The sequence below is a fragment of the Pongo abelii genome, chromosome 17, assembly GCF_028885655.2.
Source record: "Pongo abelii isolate AG06213 chromosome 17, NHGRI_mPonAbe1-v2.0_pri, whole genome shotgun sequence".
In the NCBI taxonomy this organism is placed as follows: domain Eukaryota; kingdom Metazoa; phylum Chordata; class Mammalia; order Primates; family Hominidae; genus Pongo; species Pongo abelii.
The window spans coordinates 66,394,078-66,415,510 of record NC_072002.2 but is presented as its reverse complement, the minus strand read 5'-3'; the positions used below and the strand labels follow the sequence as shown (position 1 = coordinate 66,415,510).

Here is a 21,433-nt window from a genome sequence, read left to right as displayed (position 1 = left end):
AAACTGACAGCAGGATTTCAGTGACCTGGAAGTAGCATCTTTTGCAATACAGTCCCTTGTGGATTTTATTCTGCTTCCTTTTAATTCATCCCCAAATTCTTCCTATTTGTCCCATGTCATGCGGTGCCTGCACAGAAGACAAAGAGAAAATACCCGAGAAGTGGTGGGCAGACCGACTTGCCTATGAGTGTTCAACTCTCTGGGCACTTGTCATGGTTTAGGGACACCAGGGTTAAAATACTTACATGCCTGGAGGCCTAAAATTCCAACAATAGTAAACAATAATTTTGTATACAACATCCTCTTTCTAAAAAATGTTCACACCTACCCTCCCCACCCCCAGTTAGGACTGTAAGGCCATGTTCTCTTAATGAAAAACTCTTGGTTAGTTCCTAGACTGAAGGAGTAAGTCTAGGCAGAGGACAGTGCTAAAAGGGAAGAAATTGGGATGAATACAGAATATCACCGTATGGCAGGAGGTGTGTGTGTAGGGGCTGGTGATCTCTCATGGGTGGGCCCACCTATGGGATCAACTCTTCCGCCAGGAGTCAGGAAACCCCTTCCTCATCTTCCAGCCCCTGAGATTTGAATTGAATGTTTATCCAACTGCTCTGTTTCTTCCTCAGATAGCTCTCTTACTACCCCTCATATCGTTCCCCTCCCAGCCCCTTTCTGTTCCTCGACTCTCTCTTTGCCCACCCCACCCCCTCCAGTCTGAGGCAGCCACCTGGGGACCCTGCTATCCAATAATTAGCCAGGGCAGCTGCTAAACCAAACAAACTCCAGAGATCCGCAGCTGTCAGAGCGGAGTCCTGCCTGGAGGAGGGGGAAGCCAAGGGAGGCCCGCCAAGCCTTCTCAGGTGGCCAGATGACGCCTAATTAACCCCCCTGCTCTGGAGGCCTCACCAGATGGGCAAATGCCTGGAAGCCTTGGGGAGCCAGCGAGACACTCTGGGAACTCCCAGTGTGCTGATTCCTTTCCAGCTGCCTCTTGGGCAGTGGGGGAGGATGGTTAAAATAGTAATTGGCACCTTGGGTCAAGGGGCCTTGCTTTTCCCTGCCAGGAGGGAAGATGCTCTGCTTCCCCATGGGCAGCCCCCTACTTACCCTTCTCCACCAGCTTGGGTTCTGAGTTGTTGATGCTGTTGATTGAAAATGTGTGCTTTTTTAAAAAAATGCACACCAGAGGAGCTGGCACTGGGAATATTTTTCTAAATCTAAACTATGCACACCATGAATTCACAAAAAGCAAAATTTAACTAGGAGGGAAACTTGAGGGAAATACATAGGTTTCATTCTTTTTCTCTCCAGCCTGCAAATGTGAGCGGCAAACAGCGTGGCAGAGGGAGGGTAAAGCAGTTAATAATTTAAACTTGACAGACTGCTATTTCTGGGCAAGGAAGAAGTCAAGAGACAAAAAGTAAGGGGAAGAGGCACACTACGGAAGGCATAGGTTTTATATTTCAGAGTGTGACCAATGGCCGCAAGAGAATCCTGTGGTTCTGCTAATCAACCTGGCCACTGCACCACTGGCCGTATCTATAAGCTACCCACAATGTGGCTGTATCTACAAGCTACCCACAATGTGGCCGTATCTACAAGCTACCCACAATGTGGCCGTATCTACAAGCAAAGAAGGTCGTCAGGATCCCCGCAGGAGAGCAGAATCTTACAGTGCCCTCCTCCCACTGTGCTCTGTCATCATTAGAAGGAGTTTACCTTTCAGTACCCAGCAAGGCAGGACTGGAAATAGTGGGAAAGAAGGTTGCAAACACTAAGGGGGAAAAATGCAAGAAGCAGCGCTGAGAATGTGCCACACGACCTCTTTGCCCTTCCCTTTTACTGGCTCCCCTAACTCTCTTTTTGTGTGACAAAGGAATTCTTTGCCTTTTGATGAAGACAATGACATCTGCAGTGTTCAAGCTCTTGACTCAAACAGCCTCGTTTGTAGAAAAATAAAGGTTAGGAAAACAGGAGAAATCTGCCTACTACCACAGCCCTCGCGCCTCGGTTTGTGATTCCCCGCAAGCGCCCATATGGATTCGGAGAGGCAGCCCATGTGTTTCATCTGGTGGTTTCCTTTTTTAAGCAGTCACAAAGTGAACTCACATCAGAATTGGTTACCTTATAATCACCCTCTAGTCCAGTAATGATTGTTTTCTAATTAAAATATGAGGAAAAACTTTCAGAAGAAAATGTTATAAGACAGAAAATAAGCATACAAATAATATTCCTTATTTATCCTTGTGATTAATGTCCCTTATTTATGGGACCAATGTGAGGATGGATTACATTTTTGGCCAGCAGAGGACCAAGCTAACAGCCGAACGTCTTTGAGGAATCTTAGCTCTCTGTAGTTTCTGGAGTATAACATATTTTCTGCCGGCTTTGGCTGATACAGTGGACATTAATTGTTAATTCTTCTCCAACAGCCATCTGCTGAAACGACTATTCCCTGCAAATCTGGGGAAACAGCGCCATCTAGCAGCCATTGCTCCAAGTGCTTCAAAGCTGGGTTCATTGTTGACTGGGCTAGGTGGAAAGAAGAGACAGTTCTTTTGGGGTGGACTAAGTTGGAAAGATGCTCCCCACAAATCCACCTCTGGTACCTGTGAGAATAATCAATTTGCAAAAGTCTGGGCTCCATTTTGCTTCAGGAAGACAGCTCAGCTTTCTACTCTGGATGGATCAGCAGAGTTTCATAACATTGCATTAGCATAGAGCATTTTATCCAGAAGACACTTTGGAGCCATAGGTTTAACAGATGAGGAAATCGATGCCAGGAAGAAAAAGGTACCTCTTCAAGGGCACACAGCTAGTGTGTGTTTAAGTCAGGCTCAGAAGCCAGAACCAATTCTACCATTCCCAGAATAGGAACAACCATTCATCAAAGGCTAGCTAAAGATGAAAGAAAGAATAAGACACAGAAGTTAGAGCATCCACCAGTAAGCAGGATCTTTCTGAATCTATAATATAATATCAGGGGTATGGCAAGATACAGATTAAACCCAAGGGCAAATTTTGACCTGTGTCTAGAACACAGGCACATGCTGTGTTAGAGCATCCATCAGTAAGCAGAAGGGATGGGTATCTTTCTAAATCTATAATATCAGGGGTATGGCAAGATGCAGATTAAACCCAAGGGCAGATTTCGACCTATGTCTAGAACACAGGCACATGCTATGAACAAATCTTTGAGCAGCCAAACACTGATTTGGACTTATCTTAGTCTGCTTAGGCTGCTATAACAAAATACCTTAAGCTGAGTAATTTATAAACCATAGAAATCTAGTGCTAAAAGTTCTCACGGCTGGCAAGTCCAAGATCAAGACATCAGCAAATTTGGTGTGTGGTGAAGGCCTGTTCCTTGTAGGTGGTGCCTTCTGTGTGTCCTCACATGGTGCAGGGGGAGTGGGGCTTGCTCAAGCCTCTTTTATAAGGGCACTAATCCCATTCACCAGTGTGGAGCCCTTGTGACTTAGTCCCTTCCCATATGCCCCACCGATGAATACCATCACATTGGTTTTTAGATTCTAACATATAAATTGTGAGAGATACCAACATCCAGACCGTAGCAGGACCATTCCTCAACCCAGCTTCCCTGTGCTCTGACCAGTCAAATTTTTCCCACAGAAAACAACGGTGGTAGGTTTTAATTTTAGAAACAGAGGTTTTCAGGTTTTTCTCCTCCAAAGGCTTTTTGTAACTTTAACTTCAAATGTGTCAGACTCTCTCTCAGTGAAGGAATATCTTGTAGACTCCTCCCGTCGAAGCTGGAAGAGACCTCAGGGAAGACTTCTGCCAGCAGGGCTCACCCCTGAATGCACATTTGAATCACCAGAGGAGACATAAAAACATCAGTGCTTGGCCCCCACCCCAGACCAATTAAATCAAAATCTCTAGCGTAGGGCTTAAGTATTCGTCCTTTTCAAGTTCCCTGAGTGACTCCAATACGCAGCCAAAGAATCAGTAACTTCAAACCCGACTTCTTAGAGATGAGCAAACCAAGGTTCAGGAAGACAAAGGGATGTGCCCAGTAAGCCACGTGGGCGTGATGGCAAAACTGAGACTGGTTTTCTCTTCCCTGCCCTTTGCTGCCTGCTCACACAGAGTCCCTGCCTCAGCCTCAGTTGTGTAGCATGCTAGGCCCCATGGGCAAGCAGCCAGACAACCAGAGTGGGCTGACCTCTTCACACACAGCCCCTCAGACATCACTGTCTGTGTGTGACCATTTGTGTATGGGAAGTACCCTGAGCACTGGGCACTCAGCACTTGGGAACCTGAAAGCTAATAGGTTAAAGAGTTCTAACCAGTGTGGGACCTCTGCCCAGACTGATGACATTTCTTTTCCAACTCTGACTTCTGAAACTGGAGAAATAACCACAGAGTAGATTTGCAGAATACTCCAGGTCCACCGAGAGATGAACCAGAGCCAAACTCCACTGGTCACATAACTGGCAGACAGTAGTGACAGTAGCAGAGTTTGGGGTCTCCAGTGTCTAGCAGTTCCCCCAAAGTCTGGTTATATCCCCTTCCCTCATTAACAGTCACCCTAATAAACAGCCACAGGTCCCTGCAGGAAGGTTGGGAGGACAATTGACAGTGTCCATTGTTGGCTATGTTGCAGGATCTCCTTAAGGAGACTGGTCCTCCTCTCTTTTCCAGAGGCACTGAGTCTATAAACTGGTTCAAAGCTATGAATTGGGTGAGGGGCTAGGACCTACTATTGTGGTGATTCCACTAGGCAGATCTAGAGCTTTTCCATCTATGCAACACAGGTGAGATTGCTTTAGTCTGGCCATCTATTTCTGCTCAAGGAATATCATGATCAACAACCAAGACAGTGATTGCTGTGAGTCATACTTGCTGGGCGAGGTTTCAGAGCCCTAGCATCAGAAAGTGATCATCTCACGAGTTGATAAGAGAATTTACTGATGACAGTATAGGTTTGAAGAAGGAAAGTTTTATTAAAAAGAAAGAATGCTGCAGAAGAGTGCAGCGGGGCTCCTCAGCGAGACAGGAGAGAGCAAGCCGGTGGATTTTTTCTTAAGGGTATTTATGGACCTTAAAGTGGGAGCTAAATGGTAGTTTGCATGATAAATGATTTCATTTGTAGACATTTTGGTGCCTTAATGTCAGCAAGAGTTGCACAATGAATTTCAGCATGCATGGATTCCTGGAGATGTATGGAAATTCTAGTTACTTATAAATTTTAGGTTGAAAAGAGGCCTGGAACCAGGTGCGGACTTCAGATAATAGGGAGGTCTAATTACTTCTAAATTCCTCAAATAAGGAGTCTTTTGGCTCCAGATAGCCTCCTTGATGGTCACCAGGTGGTTTTTGCTCTCCTCAATACTATTCTGATGACTACTTCAGCTCTGATAACCTTTACAATAGCCCCACCCATCTTGTCTTTGATAATTAAATAGTGCCTCTTGGTCCCTGCCAGCCCCTCTCATCATCAGCACTAAAGTCAGAGTCCTATCCAATGGCAGCCATGCCCAGTGCCACTCCTAGCGCACTACGGAGCTACTCAAGGATGCTGGGCTTCCTCTCACAAGTGTGTCTCAGCAGCCTTGGGAAAGGGAGTGGCCTCTGGACCCTCTGTGGGGATGCAGTTAGGGTGTGTGTGAGCCAGTCTCCTACAATAAATCTATTCTCCCTAAGCCTTTGGATACTTCTTCTGCTTCACTGATGACATCCAACGTTGTCCTGTTCCCACTTGTTGGAAAAGTCTGGTCCAAGAATTGTTGCCTTATTTTTGTCATGACAAATCAAAAACCCCAGAGAGTCCATTTTGCATCCAAACCACATCTCCCTGGCTGTTTCTCAAACTTTAAAATAATTCAAACATCCCATGTTAGACAAAGTGCCCCAGGTTGTATAAAAATGCCTGCTCATATACCAAATATATCATTTGGTATAATGGCATCAATACCAAACATTTAGAAGAGAGGGGTGACTCAGGCAATCTTAGCATAAGATCCTGTAGGGTGAGATCTGCTGTGACCAGGAGCATCCTGGCAGGACATTAGCATGAAGATTCCAGCTTGAGCTCCCCTGACCCACCCCCCAGTTCCACCTTCTTCCTTCAATCAGGGATGTTTAAAAAAGGAAGGTGAGGAATTTGGGCCTCTTGGAGCAGAAATAGTTCCAGAGCTTGTAACCCCTTCACCCTTGATTTTAACTTTTGACATTCCTGAGAGTAAAACACAGAGGCTTTAAGGGGTGGTGGTGTTAGTGTCATGTACAGGAATCTGCATCTGACTCCCCACTACACCTAGGGGTGACCTTGCCTGCAAGCCTTTTTTTTTTGACTTGGGTGTTTTGGCCAAACTAACGCAGGTTGTCAAATAATTCATTCCGGGAATCTTTTAAAACTGTGAGTCAGATCATGTAGCTCCTCTGTGAAACCTTGGGTTGGCTTCACATTTCACTCGGAATAAAGCACATAGATTATTCCACTGGATGCAGGCCCTCGGTGCTCAGCACCCCTTCCCTCCCTGACTCATTTCCTACCCCCAACCCTCCCACCCCGGCCCCTGGCTCACTGCCATCCAGAAACACTGGTCTCCTTGCTCTTCTTCAAAACACCTGGACCCTCGCACTGGCCTTTCCCTCTGCTTAGCGTGCCCCTCCCCCTGACCTCTTAACATTTGCCTGAATGTCACCTAAGTGCCACCCTGATGGGCCCATTTTAAAGAGCATACCCCACCCCCCATTTCTGCCGATTTTTCCATGGCGCATGTCACCTTCTAATATATTGTATACTTTATTTTGTTATTGTCTGTCTCCCCCACTGGAATGAAAGTTCCATGAGGGCAGGCAGGTTTATCTCTGTTGTCCCTGCTAAATTCCTAACCCCTAGAAAATATCTGGCATGGTAGGTGATCAATAATGATCCATGGGGCTGGGCTCAGTGGCTCACGCCTGTAATCCCAGCACTTTGGGAGGCTGAAGCGAGTGGATCACTCGAAGTCGGGAGTTTGAGACCAGCCTGGCCAACATGGCGAAAACCCACCTCTACTAAAAATACAAAATTAGCCAGGTGTGCTAGCGCGTGCCTGTAATCTCAGCTACTCGGGAGGCTGAAGCAGGAGAATCTCTTGAACCCGGGAGGCAGAGGTTGCAGTGAGCCGAGATGGTGCCACCGCACTCCAGCCTGGGTGACAGAGCGAGACTCCCTCTCAAAAAAAAACAAAAAAACAAAAAAGCCAAAACCAAAACAAACAAAGAAAAAACAATAATGGTCCATGGAAGAGCTAGTTGTGTGGCCAGCTTGGCTGCTTCCCTTCTCTACCAAACCGGAACAATCTTTCCGTGATTAGTATGATTACTGTGTTTAGAAATTGTCCCAGCCTGGTAAAACATACAGACTCAGCAATTAACATTTCTACAGCATTTCTTTTTAAAATTCTTTAATTATAAACACACATGGGTGGTTAAAGCAAGAAGTTTTCACTCCACCTAAACTTGCCATATGTTTCTTGTAAAAATAAGTTAATCTTGTCCCGCTAATAATGGGCTTCATCATTTGCTTGGGGGAGGCTTCAAGTAAAATGATGATTGTAACTCCTTTCACACTAAATGTATAATAACTTTAAGAAAATGGCCCGCATTTAACCACACAGATATGCCTTGAGTGAGAATTCTATACCTGAAGATAAGCAGCATTTGTTTATAACAAGAGGAGGACACATTTCCCAGGCCCCTATCTTAATGTTCTTTTTGCCAAATGAAAGCTTTAGCCCATGAATTGCTTAGTTTTTACAGTCTATGTTGAATTGAGACAGCTTTGTTATATTCTGGAAATTGATTACAAAGTAGACACATTGATGAATTGGGAAATTAATCAGATAAAAGTTATTCTTTATTTGCCGGATATTGACTTAGACCTCCATAGGCACATTGAATATAGAAGGAAACACTTGGGGACACTGTAGAGATACGAAGTGGAGGGCACTGGATGTCAGGAAGGAGGGGCTCCAGCCAAGCTTCAGGGATAAGGTACACTGAGGGCAAGACCAGAGGGAGGAGGAAGCCACGCACGTGGAGGAGGGCGAGCACTGTGGAGAGCACATAGGCAAAAGCCCCAAGGGGGAAATCAGTTTGATGCCTCAGCCTCCTTTTTGACTTCTCTCCTTTCTCCCCTTGGCTGCAATCCAGACTGCTCATCCTGGCCCAGAAGCCAGCCTCCCTTTCTGGGAGATCCAGGGACTTCCCAGCCCTCGGTCTGACTGGACATCTCAGAGTAACTCCACCCCAAAAACTGTGGTTGCCATGGGCTCTAAAACTAGTTCTCCAGGTAAACAAAACTGCTTGGTTCACCTACATACAGGAAACGGCAGATTTCTGGCCTTTCAACACAGGTTTTCCTTTGCCAGCAAACTCCAGCATCCAGCAGAGGTGTTGGCAAGACTCCAGCTGTTTCCTGGCAGAAGCCCCAAACCACCCCACCTCACACCGGCACAAAGGAGCTCAAACCATGAAATATAAGGAAAAGCGGAGCTCCATGAAGGACAATCTGTGTGTGTTCATTCTGTTCCATTTCTCACAGGCTTGGTACACGTCATCATGAATGACCAAGCTGGACTCCCACCTCCATCCTCGTCCCTGCCATTTGGGGATGGAAAGAAGGGAGTCCCGTCCTCCAGAGCCGGGCTAGGATTACAGATTAGGACCATGTAGTCCAGGCCAGCCCCCACTCTCCAGCAGGCTCGTCCCACCCTGGAGGGAAAGCATCACAGGTAGTGGGGGAAAAAAGCCAGGCCGTGGGTCCAGCAGCTTTTCCAATGGCCAACAGTGTGCAGGCTACATACAGGCTCTGCTGAAATGGGTCCAGGTTTGTGAATGCATTAATGTTTTTAACTATTGTTTCCGATTTATCTCAGCCTCAGTTCTAGCACTTCCCAATTCCGTGCTCTTAAGCAAGATTGGCTATTTATTTAAACAGAAATAGCATACAGAGGAAATTTAAAGGATTCTAAAAGTCAAGGTGAACCAAAATCTCACTGAGTTATCCACTGCCTTCTCTCTGCAGTCTTTTCTTATTGTGGGGCTGCTGTATGCATTGTGTCAGGTACCTTCTACTTGTAACTTTATTTAACTGTCATTGCAATGACATGAGATGAGTCTTAGTGTTCACATCTTACAGAGGAAAGAACTGAGGCTCAGAAAGATAGAGACACCTGCCCTAACTCACACAGCTGTGAAGGAACTGGACCTGGACAAAAGAAGTGTATGGTTTTAGGGTGAAAATAGACTGCTCTTTGTGAAATCCATGCAAAGATGCCTGAAAGAGGAATAAATATTTACTGGATAGTTGTGGATGAATTAAATTTTGTAATCCACCCTCTTAGGGTGAAAGCACATGGTATCAGGATTTCATTATGTTGCTGGTAGGAAGTGGGTCAACAGGAGTAGGAAGGCTGCCAAAAAGATGCAAGCCCAGAAGAGGTCTTTGCTGACTCCATGTGTTTGTTTGCCCCAGGCTGACTGAGCTGGCTTTTCGTCTCAGGGATAAGGTGAGAGATGCCTGCATTAGTCAGCACTTGCTCATAGTCCAGCTTCCTATCCTGCCTGGCAACAGGCTGGCCTGATGCATGAAGTAGAAAGCCACCCAAGCAGTGGGAAAGGAAGGGAACCAACAAGCCTGCCATTAAAAATCTCCCCACCCCACGGCTTGAAATTTCCGCTTATTTCACAGATGCAAATACAGAGGCACAGGGGAAAAAAAAACTGGTCTGGAAGACATCACCAGTCAGGGAAGAATCAGGACTGAAAAGAATGGAGCAACTCACCCAGAGCTCATCCATCCATCCATCCATCCATCCATCCATCCATCCATCCATCTGTTCAGATTCATCAAAACAGTGAAGTCCTTGCAGTCATGGAGTTGATGTTCAAGTGAAGGAGGTAGATTACAAACTAATAGATATACAATACAGTGTAAGGTGATAGAGAAGAATATAAATGAGTCAGGGGAAAACCTCCCTGGGGTAACTTTGAGCAGAGACCTGAATTAAGTGATCGGCAAGGGCAAGGTTACTAAGGAGGAAACATAGTTGAAGTGTGCAGCAAACACCAAGGAGGCCAGAATGCTTGGACTGAATTCAATGAGAAACAGCAGGGTAGAAAATTATGTTGGGAGAGAATTGGTGCTGGATCATAAAGAAACTTCATATGCGAGGAACAGGAATTTGGATTTTTTTAATAGTAATATACAGCCACTCTCAAGTTTGCGTTTGGTCAGTGGGGAGCCACGTGGGTTCAACATGCATATCAAAAGTGTTATTTCTGGCCGGGTGCGGGGGCTCACGCCTGTAATCCCAGCACTTTGGGAGGCTGAGGCGGGTGAATCACAAGGTCAAGAGATCGAGACCATCCTGGCTAACATGGTGAAACCCCGTCTCTACTAAAAATACAAAAAAATTAGCCAGGCATGGTGCAGGCACCTGTAGTCCCAGCTACTTGGGAAGCTGAGGCAGGAGAATGGCGTGAACCCGGGAGGTGGAGCTTGCAGTGAGCCGATATCATGCCACTGCCCTCCAGCCTGGGTGACAGAGGGAGACTCCATCTCAAAAAAAAAAAAAAAAAAAAAAAAAAAAAAAGTGTTATTTCTCTTCGGGGCCCATCTACCCTGGCCACTGCATGATGTTTGTCTGCAACGATTGTAAGGTGTTCAGATTTTGTAAATTTAAATGTCATAAAAACTTTAAAAAGAAGTTCAATCCTCGCAAAGTTAGGTGGACCAAAGCATTCCAGAAAGCAGCTGGTGAAGAGCTTACAGTGGATAATTCATTTGAATTTGAAAAACATAGAAATGAACCTATCACATACCAGTGAGAGCCATGGAAGAAAACTATTGATGCAATGAAGAGTTGAAGAGATCAAACAGAAACACCAAGCTAAATGTATAATGAACAGATTGAAGAAGAATAAAGAGCTACAGAAAGTTCAGGATATCAAATAAGTCAAGCAAAACATCCACCTTATCTGAGCCCCTCTTGCAGGCAAAGGGAAGCAGTTGGAAGAGAAAATGGTACAGCAGTTACAAGAGGATGTGGACATGAAGATGCTTCTTAAACATTTCTGTAATCTTTTATGTACATTTGAAAATGCCCTTTCGAGACTTTGAACTGCTAAATTATTAATTTTTTACATAAGATCACTTAAATGAAAAGAGATTAAAATATATCTTTCATACAAAACATCAGATACATGGATGTTAGATTACATCTCAGTGTTTAATCTTCACTGATAGATGTACTTATGTAAATCATAAAAATTCTACTTATAACTATAGAAGTGAGTTGTGGACATAAAATGCTTATGCCATTTGGATAATGGCACTAGGCAGCATTTGTATAATAACTAATGGCAAAAATTCATGGCTAGTGATATATAAAATAAAATATTCTCTGCAGAAAATATTCTCTTTATTAATGTTATAGAAGGGGAGGATACAACAAGGAACTAACAATTTGTATGACAGTGTCAAATATTATTTTGATTTTAGTATTTCCTGTTTGGTTTATTTGCATCTTAGAAGAGCATAATGACATTGTTTGATGAAGCCTAATTATGCTGGACTGTTTTGACCTTGTTTAACCCTTCTGATAGGTAGTTGGGGATGAGAATTGAATAATCTTTGCCTGGAGTGACCCTACACTCTAGAATTTCCAGTATGGAGAATACTCAGTTCTAACTTGTGATTCCTGGTAGAACAAACTTTATTTTTCTAGTCTAGCAATGATCTAGAAGCAGAGGAATCCGAGTGCCTTTTAAAAGCTGTTATGTGGTTTTCTTTTAGAAACGCTCCTGATTTTGGAAAGTAGAATTTATGGGTACAACATTTGTTCATTATTTGCACATAAAATAAAATCACTTAAAAAGTAAATAAGAAAAGTACTATACAGCCATGGAAGAGCTAAAAAGAACAGAATGTCATGACCTCCTTTATGTTCTTTTTTAAAAATCATTCTGCCTACCATATGGGAAGAAACCGTAGAGAAGGATAAGTGTGGAAGATGATGTTGGCTGGAACTAGGGTGGGGATAATGAAGAACATGAAAAAAGGTTAGAGTCAGGTAGTGCTGTAAAAGGAGACCCAAAGTGCTTTGCTGCTGGATTACAAATAGAATGTGTGAGAAACATACTATTCAAGAATGACAACATGGCTTTCAGCCTGAACATCTTACTGAATTGTGGTTGCCATTTACCAAAATGGAGTCCCTGACATAGATGTCAGAGTCTGTGTTCTATTATGTTCTCAATCTCTAGCCCACAGAACAGTCAATGTCACATAGGAGGGGTTTAATGAATTTAAATGATCAGATGAATGCAGTGATTAGTACATGCATATATACACAAACACGAATTCAACTACCCTGCTTCCCTCTGGCTTTTGCTGTGGTTTTCAATTATTTTAGCTTTTTTCAAATGAAATCTTAATTGGAACCAATGTAAAACAGGCAAATTGCAAAATTTTACCGATTAAAATGTATGATTTGACTTCATTTGTGATATTTGCCTATTATAAAGTCAATCCATGAAGCCAGATGATTCTGATGAGCACAGACATTGAAAACTATATGTTATGGATGACAGTTGCAGTTTTCTATAAGCTCTAATTTCCAATATATTTCTGTTTTGTTTGATCACACCTTATGAAGAAGTGGTTACAAATGGCAAAAGTTTCTAATGTACTGTGTGCCAGTTACTAACGCCTTTGGCTCCATGTCAGAGTTAAACGTCAGTGGCTTAACCATAAGGGAATTTATTATTGATTAACAAAAGCCAAGAAATACAGAGAAGTATACCAATTAGAAACAGCACTTAGAAGACTGGAACCAGTGCTCCAAAGTAGATAATCTGGAACTAATTCAATAGCTCAACAATGCCATAAAGGACCAAGGCTTTCCACCCTCCCATTCCACCATCAGCAGGCTGTCCTTCCACCCCTGGAGGGCCACTTCATGGTCATTCAAATGTCATCTTGAATTGCAATCTTCATAATCCCTACATGTCAAGGGAGGGACCAGATGGAGGTAATTGAGTGGTTTCTCCCATGCTGTTCTGATAGTGAGTGAGCTTCTCTCATGCTGTTCTTCCGATAGTGAGTGAGTTCTCAAGTGATCTGATAGTTTTATAAGGGGCTCTCCCCCTTCACTTGGCACTTTTCCTTCCTGCCACCTTGTGAAGAAGATGCCTTGCTTCCCCTTCACCTTCTGCCATGATTGTAAGTTTCCTGAGGGCTTCCCAGCCATGCCTAACTGTGAGTCAATTAAACCTCTTTCCTTTATAAATTACCCAGTTCTGGGCAGTTCTTTATAGCAATATGAGAACAGACTAATACAGTCATGTTCATCACAACACCATAGAAAGCAGGAGCAAAGAGGCATCCAGGACAGAAGGAAACCGTTTCTTTGTAGACAACCCTCTCTTTCTATTAGAAAACATCTCTTCCAGAAGCCTCCAACAGAGTTCTTTTAAGTCCAATCAGCCAGATCTGGGCCAGGTGCCCACTCTCAGACCTTCACTAAGCTACAGGACCCTTTGCCTAATAGCTAAGCAAGACCAGAGAATAATTTCAAGAAACTTTTTAATAACTAATCTGGAAGCTTGAAAGGCAAGTGGCAAAAACATTTGGTGTAAAGTGGAATAAACACTCCTTCATTTATAAAACTGGGTCATCTCCTGTTGTTGACAGTGGCAAAAGGCAATTTTGATTGGAGCTTTTCTGAAGACTTCAGAAAGTGGAAATATAAATTGATTGACACACACACACACACAAATACTAAAGATTATGTTTTCCCATTTTTCTTCTCAGAATGCCACTCACAGTGGTCCAAATCTCTCTTCTCTTTCCCACGAGCCCTCTTTAAGATCATCATCTTCTCCTGACTCTTCCCCTCCCTCAACCTCTTTCCAAAATCACTGGTCCTGATTTCTCCATTTGCTCACCCCAATCTCCACTATCTTGATGTATGAAAGGAGTCAGCAAACTTGGTACTTCTCTAAGGGTGGAGAAGGACATGGCCCATGGGATGCACCACTGCTTCAATATTTTTAAGTCTGTCACATGATAATAATGAACCGTTTTCATTGCCCCTCACAGATACCGGTCAAACCAGAAGTGTCTCACATTGGCAATAAGGGTAAAAAAAATTACATACCATTCAACATTATCAATATGTAGCATGTTATGAGTGAACCCACTATCCCACTGACTACAGCAACATGACATGAACAGGCTCTGAACAATGAGCCCAGGGTCCTGCCTGGCATCTACTTTAGTATGACCCACATATGCTTTAGGGCTAAGCTCTTTTATACAATTTTCTGTGATTAGTTAGATGCAGTCCTGGATTTTTTGTAAGCTGGTAGTATGTTTTCTCAAGTTAAAAAGTATACCAAGGATGGTAGAAAAAGCTTTATCCTGAAGGTTGCACTGCTACACACACACACACACACACACATACACACACACCACAGACAGAGAGAGAGAGAGAACCTGACAACACAAAGAAAGACAGTAGTCACTAATATTAACTTTAAAATAGAAAGTATTTACTGTGGGTCTTTTTCTTTAGTCTATAGTTTTTAGATGAGTTAAGGATACACTTTTTTTTTTAAATCCTAGATTCATCTCATGGCCGGGTAAACATGAGTTGCAACTAATTTTTCACATTATTTTTCCAGAGACCTTTGTAAATATTTAAATGTATTAACCAAAGAGGAATATCATGTTAACACGTTAGCAAGAAAGACAGCTCCTCCAATAAATTCCCAACCCTGCCTGTGTACAAGGGTTAAAGTAAAATCAGACAATTTGCTCTGTGAATTCCATGCAGTTGTTCCCTCTATAATAGCCGTGTTCATTCTCTTTCCACTGGAAGAATTTTAAAATGTAGAAATTCAGCAAAAAAAGACCCTGTGCCTGAGTGTGGAAAAGACTATGTCTCAAATCAATAGAAGACCCCACCCCCACCATGCACAGGCTATTTGTAAAAGGTATTTCCTGGAACTGTGGTTGTATATTTCAAAGGCAAAGACTGGGTCTCTCTTTCTTCTCCACCCTGGACAAGATAACCTAGTAATAATAATAATAATACCAATAAGGCAGAGTGGTTGAACTATAGGAGAGTCTCATTTTCAGTTCAATTTTCAGCATCAAAAGTTCAAATTATGAAGCATCACCTCTGATGAAATTGAAAACTGAAAGACTACCTGTGATTTCAAACCAACCTGAACTGAAATTTTCTGCCTTTGAAACTCTTCAGAAATTCTTTATGCATTTTTGATTTGAAATAATAACTTCATTTTAAAATAAAGTAGCTATAGATGTTGAGGTTGACTTGCTTTTAATGACTGTGGATTTTCTCAACCCAACACAGGACAACTAGCCTGGCCTTAGTCATTGCGCCAAATGAGGTAATTAACTCCATGGCTACTGTCCTATCCCTATTCTTTGATACAGATGACAGATAGGAAAAGTTATTTGCAAAAGCAACTCCAAGCCCCAATTTGCCTATATCCCTTAAGCCCCTTCTATAGAGAAACTGGAGCTGCTTCTGTCTGGCCCTGCCTTGCTCTCTGCCCCCTTAGCTGAGCCACTTGATATCTTTGCAAGCTCAGACCTTACCCAACTCTCTCAGCCCAATGGCTCATGAGGCAAGGGAAATGTATGATTATAGATGTTCTGTCAGTATCTGCAGCTGGTTTTGTTTCTCTTAATCTCCATTTTCTACTCAATTCATCCACAGTTACCTGGATCATAAGTAACTGTATTCCAAGACCTAGCAATAAAAACTTCATGCAATGTTTTTCATACTTTATAAAGCGTTTTTCCTCTTTTTAGAATCATATATCCCAAGAGCTAGAATTTAACCATAAATTATGCTTTTCCTCATACTTTAGTTCTTAAGCTAAAGGTTTGTTCATTTAACATTTTCAGTATGAGTTCTTAGCTCATCAAAGAGCTGTTAAAATGCAATATGATTTTATCAGATACCATGCTTTGGGAAACAATAAGAGAAAACCCAACTCAAATGATTTAAACAATGAACAAAATGTATTAACTCCCATAACTGGAAGATCGGAGACAGATTAGGACATGATTTTTAGCTCCAAGAAATGGCTTTGAGGACTCAGATTTCTTTCTTCTCTCCATTGTGTTTAATTCAGCAAGTTATCCTGTAGACCTCATGATCATAAGATGGCTACAACAGTTCCAGGCAGCATAGTCTGACATAACAACATCCAGAAGCCACAGAAGCAGCATATAAATTACTACTTTGCCCCCAACCTCCAGTTTTCTTTTTGTCACCTGGAAATTCTTTCACAAAAATCCCAAAGTTGCTTCTCCATCACCTCTCATTGGCTAGAAATGCATCACTTTCCCATATCTCAACCAATCACTGACAAAAGGGAAATTGGACCACCTAATTACCTTAAGGCTAGTTGTATTTACCTTGGGTTGAGACTGTAGCATAACTTTCTTTGAAAAAAATGTACAGAAGAAAAGAAGAAAATGAAGTATAAAAAACAGCAAAGAAGAAAAGAGGGAAAGACAGATATTTGGGAAGGCAACCAAGTCTGCTATAAGTTCCACCAGGGACCAAAATGTAAAATAAATAAAAACACAGTCACGAATTACTCTATACCCAAAGCCACTACTTGATATGGTCAGAGTTACCACTCAGAACTGCCTTCCTAGTAAGGATAGAAATGTCAACAAAGCCATTAGGAATTCATCTAATAAACAGCATTACATTTTTTATTGAGTATCATACACACTTCTGTATTTTAAGGTACATTACCCTAGAAGATTTTTGAAATATGAGTGATTCTTTCTCATCAAACATAAAATTAAGTTACCACCTAGGACGCTAGATGCAGTTCATCTCCATTGTAGAGAGGTTTATAAATGCATTAGCATTACCTAAAGATAGATAGAGAGATACATACATACATACATACATACATACATAGATATTCACTACATAATGAGACTTACACTAAAACTGCAGTAATCAAGGCCATGTATTATTGGCATAAGAGTAAGTAAGGAGATCAACAAAACAGAATAGAAAGCCCAGACATAGACCTAAATACTTACAGCTGGTTGACAGTCAATAGGTGAGGCAAGGTAATCCAATGAGGAAAGAAAAGGTTTCATCCAACAAGTGCAGCTGGAAAAAAATGAACTTTGATCCCTACCTCACAGTATGCACAAAAATTAATTTGATAGATCATAGACATAAACATAAAAGAAAAAGATAAAGCTTCTAAAAGAAAATGCAGGAAACTATCTTTATCACCGGAAGTTAAGCAAAGATTTCTTAGACAAGTCACATTTCAAGAAAGACTTGTGCAGGAATGTTGAACAGTTTTCTTCATAATAACCCCAAACTAGAAACAACCCAAATATTCAATAACAGGGAAATAGATAAATTAATTTGGTATATTAATAAAATAAAAGATCTACTATTCGTGCATTCAACACTTGAATGAGTATCAAAAACATTATGACAAGTGAAGGAAGACAAATACAAGCATATATATGCTGCATTATTCTACTTAAGATGTATGAGGACAAGCGCTACTAATTCAATGGGACATAAAGAACAATTGGTTTCCTCTAGGTAGGCCATTGGCTGGAAAGAAACAAAAGGAAACTTGAAGCAGTGATAGAAATGGTCTATATCTTGATTGGGGCTCTAATTTCATGAATGTATATAGGTATCAAAACTTATTGAATTGTACATTTAAACTCTATACATTTTGTTTATCAGTTATATCACAATGAAAACAATATATGAATGCACGAATACATGAGTGCTGAATTGTAAGTTGTATTCTTCTTTTGTCTACATTTTAGGATTTCTGGAATAATGATGTGTCTTTCAATTATGGCCTACAGAAACTTTCTAGCCATCCAGCATTGAATTTTTTAAATAAAAATGGTATTTATCTAGCAAACCTTTTACTACAAATAACATATAGGCAGAGACCTTAAATGTACAGGTCAATAATTTTTTATAAAATAAATTCTCCATATGTAACCACCTCTCAGATCAAGATATAAAACATCACCATCACCACAGATCCTCCCACTGACCCAAAGTGGGGGAAAAGATATTAGGAAAATGTTGCTTGTCACAAATCCAGAGAATGCAATTAAAAGCAATAGAATTTTCCAAGTTTTCATAATAACCCCATGAAAGAGATATCACTATCTCTGTTTTATAGATGAGGAAACTGAGTTCTATAATTAGCAAAGTCAGAATTCAAAACCAGATGGGTCCAGTTCTAATACCTGTGTTCCTTGCATGTAAGTCAAGCAGAATATAAAAGAAGCAAAGAAAAATTCATGCTCCTTGCCCATTAATCATAATAATCTATAATTTTCAAATATATAATTTCACTAGAATGCCAGCTTTATTTACAATACATGTTTTTGTAAAAGTATTGTATAAATATATTTTTTTTAACATATATTTACAACATTCTGTGTGAGGACTAAGCTCCAGTTTTTTTTTTTAATTTTGCCCAAATTCCTATCTAAAAGGTCTGGGGAGTCATGCCCTACAAACCATAAATTCTCATCAGATAGGTTTTATTTAGCCCTATATATTGTCACTTTCTTTCTATCCTGACTCTGGCATAACATTATGAGACAAGCAAGAAAATCAAAATAGTTTACCCCAAAACATGTTTATTTGCCAGATCTTGAAATGGCCCTGCCAAGCTGTCCTTTGTGGGGGAAAATGTGAATCTGTAAAGAATCTCTAATAACATAGTTAGATCTTTTTCTTCCAGGCCCTACCAATCCTGAAGAGATTCAGTCAGCATCTAGCATCTTTTTAAAGGTCTGAATTGGAAACATCTGTCATCTATTGTCTCTAAGGTCAGCCACTATAAGACATCAAAATAACCTTGGTCTCCACAATCTTTTTTCCTAACCTGAACATTTATTTTCTATTGATCCCAGGTCTTTAGACAAACTCAACCAATTGTCAGTCAGAAAATGTTTAAATTTACCTATAGCCTGGAAGCCCCCCTTTGCCCCCACTCTTTGAGTTGTCCTGCCTTTCTGAACCAAACCAATGCATTTCTTAAATATATTTGATTTATGCCTCATGCCTCTCTAAAATGTGCCTCAACCACCATGGGCACATGTTCTCAGGACCTCCTGAGGGCTGTGTCAGGGGTTATGGTCATTCATATTTGGCTCAGAATAAATTTCTTTAAATGTTTTACAAAGTTTGACTCTTCATTGACACATGTAACCCAAGCAAGGCAGGGATATAGCAACACTTTACCATGAGAAAATGGAGAAGTTGAGCTAGCCTCATGATCACAGACCCAGGGCCAGGATGGGAATCCCCTACTCCCCGGGACTGTAATAATGTTTCACAGTCATAGGAGAAATTAGCCAAGCACACCCATCTCCTGTCACCTGCATCTCACCTCAAGTCTGAGCTACAGGGGTAAGTGGGTGGGATGCAGGGATGTCTTGGTCTCCTCTCCACCCCTTACTCAATGCTACATTCCCTTTTCTCAAAAAAGCAGCAGAAGAGAACCGAGGAAAGGACATTTTTTTTTCAGGATTTTGTGTTTCAGTTGGTTACTCCTCCCCTAAATTTATGAATTTACAAAACACCATTGCTTAACCTCCCCATCCCCTGCCACACACACGCACACACAAGAGTAACCAGTGACAGAAGATTCTACTTAATGAGAGAAGGAAGAAATATTTTAGAGATAAGTCTCGGGGCTACATAAACCAGGCTGTTGGTAAATTCTAAAGATTAAAATGTCCAGCAACCTAGTAGGTACTACTTGTGCTGAAACAGCCTCTCCATTTAGAACTGAGATTTTCTTTGAACCACATCACTCATGATAAGGATAAAGACTTCCCAGTCCATTGACTAACAAAGATAAGCGTTTAAGTGGCCTAATTATCCCTGAAGTGGCAAATCACCCTTACAAGAAAGCTAATGCATTTTGCCAACATAGCAACGATCCAACTGTTCCTTTGTCTTATAATGATTGGGTTAACAAGGCAGGAAACACCTTTAAAATCAAGTTTGTGTACATCTTGATTCATTGTAGCTGTCTAAAGTAGAAACAGTTTTCCCAACTAGGGGATAGAAAGTCTTAGCTAGTTGGACAGCTGGCAAAATAGAACATATGTTTCAGATGCATGGCCAAAAAAAATTATTTCCCAAGGTTTTTAATTAAGTATAATAATATCTGAAAAATAAATAAGTCTCCAGGCTGCAAGCAACACTGGGAAAATGAATAATGAAGTTCTAGGAGAGTCTGGCTGCCTTCAAACAGTAGTCTCTGCCGGTGGGAAAGTCCTCTTTGCTCAGCAGGGAGCCAGAGAGCAGGCCAGAGGCAGTGTGAGGATATAGGTATGCCATCTCTAAGCCTCCATTTGCTGAATCAACAACTGGCTTTCAATAGGGCCTCAATCTTAATAGGAGGCCAAACAGAGTCATGTAAGAAAATACTTTTAAAGCCTAAAGTTACTAAAAGGCTAGTTCCTGCAGAACTTAGACCAAAAAAAAAAAAGTACAATCAATGAATTTCCTTCAGTGTCTCCAACTTCCTTTCTCTTTAAAATAAACCCTGAAAGGAATCATTTTGTAAAGTGAAGAGTTCTCTGTGATATGAATAGTTCTCCTTTCATTATTATGCCTTATATGTTTGGATTTTTATGTATTGACTTTTTCATGCGGCTGAACTTCAGAAAATTGAGAATAAAAAACATCATTATATGAAGCTTGGGGAGTCAATAGAAGCCAAAGAAAAACTGCACCAAATTATTCGAAAGTACTCTGATAATTCCCTTTTCATTTGGTCATAGACAATGAACTCTTCATTGAGTCGAGAAGAAGGTTCCTGTTGGAAAACAGAGAAATACAGAGTGGCTCCCCAGAAGATGTGGATCTTCACAGGGACCTTGAAGGATATTAGGGTTTGATAGATGTTTCAACCCCTCTTCTAAAATGATTACTGCACCACCTTTTACTCCTGGATTCATAATGCTGAAACAACCTTGGTGAACCCCAGTACCTGTCACACAATCCTCCCTCACTAACAATAAAAATCATTTTCAAATAAATTTTGGGAAAGGTTCATTTTAACTCCCTTATGAGAGTCAAAATCACATCTGCACAGTAGAAGACACAAGAAGTTCTGTAGTAATAAAGCTGTTTACATTGTTTGATGCACTATTTCCAAAACATTTCACCATGGAACCCTTTTTTATTAGATTTATTTTATTTAACTCTTCAAGTGTAACACTCTTTGGAAAATGTTGATCTACTTAGGAAAACGTTGAAATAGCCCAACTTCCTCATTTAGTTGGTGGGGAAAAAAACGTTGGAGCCCAGGCATGAGAAGGGAGTTTTTCAAG

General features: G+C 41.3%; 1 pseudogene; it reads left to right on the top strand.

Annotated features, from left to right (window-relative positions):
- The first annotated feature begins 1,555 nt into the window (after window positions 1-1,555).
- Window positions 1,556-20,991, top strand: LOC100450622 (probable ribosome biogenesis protein RLP24; annotated as a pseudogene).
- Window positions 20,992-21,433: the final 442 nt, after the last annotated feature.